This window comes from Hemitrygon akajei, chromosome 24, assembly GCF_048418815.1.
Source record: "Hemitrygon akajei chromosome 24, sHemAka1.3, whole genome shotgun sequence".
Taxonomy (NCBI): Eukaryota; Metazoa; Chordata; class Chondrichthyes; order Myliobatiformes; family Dasyatidae; genus Hemitrygon; species Hemitrygon akajei.
Genome location: NC_133147.1, coordinates 38,110,443 through 38,117,691, shown reverse-complemented (window position 1 = coordinate 38,117,691; position 7,249 = coordinate 38,110,443).

The window sequence follows — 7,249 nt, the reverse complement described above, 5'->3', positions numbered from 1 at the left end:
TCATTTACATTCACACCTGGATACCCTGCCTCTTTCCTTATTAAACTGGTAACACCAACTAACCTATCACGCCTAATGACAATATAATCCTGCCAAGAAAAGAACTTGAATGTAGTAACAACAGGTTTCCCAAAGAAAAATAACATCGGGAGGATCTGACAAATCAAAAGTAAACTTCTAAAAGTCCTGACCATTAGAAATCAGGCTTCTCGCATTCCACTGCAATATTTTTAAACCCATTCTGTACCTTCACAAGTAGACTGGGACACAGATACGTCACCAATCAGAGCTTCATTTACAGTTTGCAACATAACACCGTTATATGAAGATACTTTTCTGCAGCTTTCACAATAATTTTAATTTCCTCAGTACGGCTAGATGTCTGAGCAGTATGATTCATCACATCCACTATAAACATCACAAACTTTATTTTATGCAACAGTAAATTATCTTTATTAAAGTATGTACTGTGATGCCAACACATATCTACTGACTTCACAGTCTGTTTTCTGACTGGTAACACTTCAACAACATTCGGTTTAATTTATAGCAAGGCCTTTGCAAAAGACACACCCAAACTGTCCTTAATCCTGTTGAAGTGCAGCTGCCTTCCTAAGCACTTCACACCCTCTATAAGATGCACAATGTTCTCCTCCACAATTCCAACAGTTAAACATTACACCGTCTCCACAATCTTTATACTTATATTCCCCATCACACTTACTAGACCTTAGTTTTCCCATGAAATACTGCTGGAACATGCCCAAAACACTGACATTTAACTAACGTACCCCAAACTTACTTTATCAAGGGGCTTCACCTCATCAAAATAAATCAATTCCCCATTTGTAATCACTTGCAATCTCCTTACCTCATTAACCTTACCACCCAATGAATGAGATTGAACCTCTTCAATTGAAATCTCCACTGGAACACCCATTATAACACCTCTAATACTCTATTTTCATAAGGCAGCATAGATAGTAGCTTTTTACAAAGCAACATCTTCAAGCGTAATGCCTACTTACACTGTTTCTTATCCTTACAGATGACTAACACATTATCGAGAGCATGAAATAACAAGATGTCGCTTTTATATTCATGGTGACAAATCTGGTAAATTTCTAGTCAATCAGCTGAGGCGTTCCAAAGCTAATCAACATATTACAAAGATCCGGAAGGAGAATGGAGACTTTACATCGGATCATTTAGAAATCAATGACGTATTTAAAAATTTTTACTCTCGACTTTATTCCTCTGAATGAGAATATTTCTGTTGATCATTTTTTAAATAATCTGAATATTCCTTCGCTTTCATCTGATTTTAAAGCCAAACTTAATGCGCCTATATCATCTAAAGAAATATCTTTTGCAATTTCTGCATTGTCTTCAGGGAAATCTCCTGGACCTGATGGGTTCCCCGTAGAATTTAATAAATCATTCTCTTCACTTCTTTCTCCTCAGTTACTCTCAGTATTATCTGATTCGTTTAATTATGGTAAATTGCCATCCTCTTTTAATGAGGCATCTATTATTCTTTTATTAAAAAAGGGTAAAGATCCAACAGAGTGTTCCTCGTATAGGTCGATTTCTTTGCTTAATGTTGATGTTAAAATCTTGGCCAAAGTTTTGGCTTATAGATTAGAAACTGTTATTCCCTCTATTATTTCTGATGATCAAACTGGTTTTATTAAAAACCGTCTTCCTTTTTTTAATATTCGGCGTTTATTTAACATTTTATATTCACCTTCAACTGGGATTCCTGAATGTGTTATTTCCCTCGATGTGGAGAAAGCATTTGATTGTATAGAGTGGAACTACCTTTTTGCAGTTTTAGAAAAATTTGACTTCGGTCAAAGTTTTATCTCTTGGATCAAATTGCTGTATCTGTGTCCTACTGCCTCTGTTTTGACTAATTTTCAGAAATCCCAGTTATTTAACCTCAAATGTGGCACCCGTCAAGGATGCCCTTTAAGTCCCTTTCTCTTTGATTTGGCTATAGAACCTTTGGCGATAGCATTTCGAAGTTGTCCTGAATTGACCAGGATTTGGAGGGGGGGTGTTGAGTATAAAGTTTCTCTTTATGCTGATGACTTATTACTTTTTCTTTCAAATCCGTCCACATCCTTACCTCCAATGTTCTCACTTCTTGATCAGTTTAGTCAGTTTTCTGGCTATAAACTTAATTTACATAAGAGTGAACTTTTCCCAATTAATAAAGAAGCACAAGAATTAACATTTCGCGACCTCCCTTTTAAAGTAGTTCATAATCAATTTACTTATCTTGGGATTACAGTCACAAGGAAGTTTAAAGATCTTTTTCGTGAAAATTTTGTCAATCTTTTATATACTACAAAACAGAGTCTGTCACAATGGTCACCTCTATCTATGTCTTTGGTAGGTCGTATTAATGTTGTTAAAATGTATATTCTCCCTAAATTTTTATATTTATTTCAATCAATCCCAATTTTTATTCCTAAATCTTTTTTTGATTCCTTAGACTCTATTATTTTGTCATATCTGTGGAAGAATAAGCGTTCTAGAATAAATAAAGTTTATCTCCAAAAATCTAAAAAAGAGGGTGGCATGGCCTTACCTAACTTTCGTTTATATTATTGGGCAGCTAATATACGTTGTGCTACCTTTTGGTCTTTTTTCCATGGCCAACCCGAGTGCTCTAATTGGGTGGCAATAGAGTTGAGTTCCACTAAAGATTTATCTATTTCTGCACTTCTTGGCTCTGTACTCCCTAGTAGTTTGTCCAGATTAATTGTTAATTCTCTTGTTAGACACACTTTGCGAATATGGGCTCAGTTTAGGAAATTCTATGGTTTTTCCTTTTCTAGTCCTATCTTACATAATCACCTTTTTTTAACCTACTATGTATGATTCAACATTCCATCATTGGTATAGGAAGGGCATTAGACATTTTGAAGATCTTTTTATTGATAATCGCTTTGCATCTTTTCAACAGCTCTCTGTTAAGTTCAATCTGCCTAATGCTCATTTTTTTAGATATCTCCAAATTAGACACTTTATTAGTCCTTTAATTCCTTACTTCCCTGAAATGCCTGAGAAAAATGTTATGGATTTATTTATTTCTATTAATCCACTGGGTAAAGGTTTAATATCATTTATCCGTGATAAATTAGCATTCTTATGGCCTGCCCCTGTGGATAAAATTAGAATGGCTTGGGAGCATGATTTAAATATCTCTTTATCTGATGAGACTTGGGACTCAATTCTCAAATCGGTTAATTCAACCTCTCTTTATGCTCGCCATTGTCTTTTACAGTTTAAGATTGTTCATAGAGCCCATATGTCTAAATCTAAATTATCTCGATTTTACCCTAATATTAGTCCTCTTTGTGATAAATGCAAAAGGGGCGAGGCCTCTCTTATTCATATGTACTGGTTCTGTCCTAGCTTGGAGAAATTTTGGAAAGATGTCTTCATAACTTTATCTTATATTCTGAATCACCACTTAGAACCTAACCCTTTAATTGCTTTGTTTGGTTTTTTGGGTGAGACAGATTTACATTTGAGTTCGACTAAGTGTCGAATACTATCTTTTGCTTCTCTCCTGGCTAGACGTTTGATCCTCCTTAGATGGAGAGATGTTGCCCCGCCCACGCATGCTCAATGGCTTAATGATATTATGTCCTGCTTGGACCTTGAAAAAATTCATTATTCAGTTCTTAATTCGGATATAAAGTTCCATAAGGTCTGGGGACCTTTCATTGAGTACTTTCATAACCTTCCTCTTAACTAAGGTTTTTTTTACGGTCCCTTGCTTTCAGCTCTTTTTTTTTGGTAGTAGGCATTATTATCTTCTGTTTTTAAGTGTATTTACAGTTTTGGGGGTTTGAATGTCCTGATTTATATTCTCTATATTGTGTCGTGGTTGGTCTGGAGTTTTTTTGTTGTTGTGGGGCTTGGGGATGATACCAATTTTATACGTCTTCAATTTAGGTGCTTTCTCAATTATCTTTTTTGTATTATATTATTATTGTATGTTTATTTTGCACTGTATTAATTTTCTTCATTTTGATTTGGGTTTTTAAAAAATCTGTAGCAATGTAGAAAATGCAGAAAAAAACCAATTAAAAAAAAACAAGATTAAGAACCTGCAAAGTGAGATTGTTGGTTGTGGGAATATCTGAATTGATGAATCTACTTTTGTTCTAGAGCCTGATGTTTCGGGGATAATAACTGTTTTTGAAGCTGGTGGTGTGAGTCCTGAGGTTCTTGTACCTTCTGCCTGATAGTAGCAGTGAGAAAAGAGAATGGCCTAGGTGGTGAGGATCTTTGATGATGGATGCTGCTTTCCTAGGACAGCGTTTCATGTAGATGTGCTCAATGGTTGTGAGGGCTTTATTCCATTACATACTGAACCAAATCCATTACCTTTGGTTGGACTTTCCGTTCAAAGGCATTGGTGTTCCATACCAGGCTGTAAGACAGCCAGTCAGCACACTTCCACTGCACCTCTGTGGAAGTCTGTTAAGGTTTTTGATGAGACGCCAAATCTCCTAAGGAAGCAGAAGAGCTGCTGTGCTTTCTTTGCAATCACATTTATATGATAGATCCAGGACAGGCCCTCTGAGATAGTGACATCCAGAAGGTTAAAGTTACCGACCCTCTCTACCTCCAGTCCTCCAATCAGAACTGGCCAATTCACCTCTGGTTTCCCTCTTCTTTAGTCAATAATCAGTCTCTTGGTCTTGTAGATAATGAGTGAGTTTGCTATTATGACACCACTCAGCCAAATTTTCAATGTCCTTCCTGTAAGCTGATACATCACCATCTTCTGGTGCCATCTGCAAATTTGAATATAGAAACATAGAGATCTATAGCAGATTACAGGCCCTTCGGCCCACAATGTTGTGCTGACCATGTAACCTACTACAGAAGCTGCCTGGAATTTCTCTACCCTATAGCCCTCTAGAGAGTCAAACTGAGTCAAGTCACTGATTGAAAACGGGCAGAAATGTCCCATTCTTGTACAGACAGGAAAGCTGATGGAGACTTTGATAGGCAGTCCAGATGCCTGCACTGAGCCCAGCGGGCAGAAGATTTCCACCCCCAGCCTGGGTTGAACCTCGCTGTGATAGTGTGATGTCAGAGCTCAGCGGGTCAGGAGTAGGCCATTCGGCCCTTCGAGCCTGCACCTCCATTCAGTATGATCATGGCTGATCATCCAACTCAGAATCCTGTACCTGCTTTCTCTCCATACCCCCTGATCCCTTTAGCCACAAGGGCCATATTTAACTTCCTCTTAAATATAGCCAATGAATTGGCCTCAACTGTTTCCTGTGGCAGAGAATTCCACAGATTCACCACTCTCTGTGTGAAGAAGTTTTTTCTCATCTCAGTCCTAAAAGGCTTCCCCTTTATCCTTAAACTGTGACCCCTCGTTCTGAACTTCCCCAACAACGGAAACAATCTTCCTGCATCTAGCCTGTCCAATCCCTTTAGAATTTTATATGTTTCAATCTTCTAAATTCCAGTGAGTATAAGCCTAGGAATATATTCCTGCCATCCCAGGAATCAATCTGGTAAACCTTCTCTGTACTCCCTCTATGGCAAGAATGTCTTTCCTCAGATTAGGGGACCAAAACTGCACACAATATTCTAGGTGCGGTCTCACCAAGGCCTTGTACAACTGCAATAAAACCCTCTGCTCCTGTACTCTAATCCTTTTGCTATGAATGCCAACATACCATTTGCCTTTTTCACCGCCTGCTGTACCTGCATGCCCACCTTCAATGACCGGTGTACAATGACACCCAGGTCTCATTGCATCTCCCCTTTTCCTAATCGGCCACTGTTCAGATAATAATCTGTTTTCCTGTTCTTGCAACCAAAGTGGATAACCTCACATTTATCCACATTAAATTGCATCTGCCATGAATTTGCCCACTCACCTAACCTATCCAAGTCACCCTGCATCCTCTTAGCATCCTCCTCACAGCTAACACCACCGCCCAGCTTCGTGTCATCCACAAACTTGGAGATGCTGCATTTAATTCCCTCATCTAAATCATTAATATATATTGTAAACAACTGGGGTCCCAGCACTGAGCCTTGCGGTACCCCACTAGTCACTGCCTGCCATTCTGAAAAGGTCCCGTTTACTCCCACTCTTTGCTTCCTGTCTGCCAACCAATTCTCTATCCACATCAATACCATACCCCCAATACCGTGTGCTTTAAGTTTGCACACTAATCTCCTGTGTGGGACCTTGTCAAAAGCCTTTTGAAAATCTAAATATACCACATCCACTGGCTCTCCCCTATCCACTCTACTAGTTACATCTTCAAAAAATTCTATAAGATTTGTCAGACATGATTTTCCTTTCACAAATCCATGCTGACTTTGTCCGATGGTTTCACCTCTTTCCAAATGTGCTGTTATCACATCTTTGATAACTGACTCTAGCATTTTCCCCACCACCGATGTCAGACTATAATTCCCCGGTTTCTCTCTCCCTCTTTTTTTAAAAAGTGGGGTTACATTGGCCACCCTCCAATTCTCAGGAACTAATCCAGAATCTAAGGAGTTTTGAAAAATTATCACTAATGCATCCACTATTTCTTGGGCTACTTCCTTAAGCACTCTGAGATGCAGACCATCTGGCCCTGGGGATTTATCTGCCTTTAATCCCTTCAATTTACCTAACACCACTTCCCTACTAACATGTATTTCCCTCAGTTCCTCCATCTCACTAGACCCTCGGTCCCCTACTATTTCCGGAAGATTATTTATGTCCTCCTTAGTGAAGACAGAACCAAAGTAGTTATTCAATTAGTCTGCCATGTCTTTGTTCCCTATGATCAATTCACCTGTTTCTGACTGTAAAGTCACATTTGTCTTGACCAATCTTTTTCTTTTCACGTATCTATAAAAGCTTTTACAGTCAGTTTTTATGGTCCCTGCCAGCTCTATCACAACTCTATCTCCTTTGCCATGCCGCTGGAGAGGGACAGGAGCAGACAATTTGGGAAAACATTTGATCGGCGAAGGGGGGATATACCATGCAGGAACTTGAGTGCAGCTTTCTCATGGAAATGCATGTTGGGAACATTTGCATGGCGCTTTGCATAGGTATGTTCCATTGAGGCAGGGATAGGACGTTAGGGGGAAAGAACCATGGTGTAGAAAGGATGTAGAAGCTTAGCAACCAGGTTAGGGAACTGGAGATGCAGTTCGATGACCTTCATCTGGTCAGGGAAAGTGAGGTGGTGAT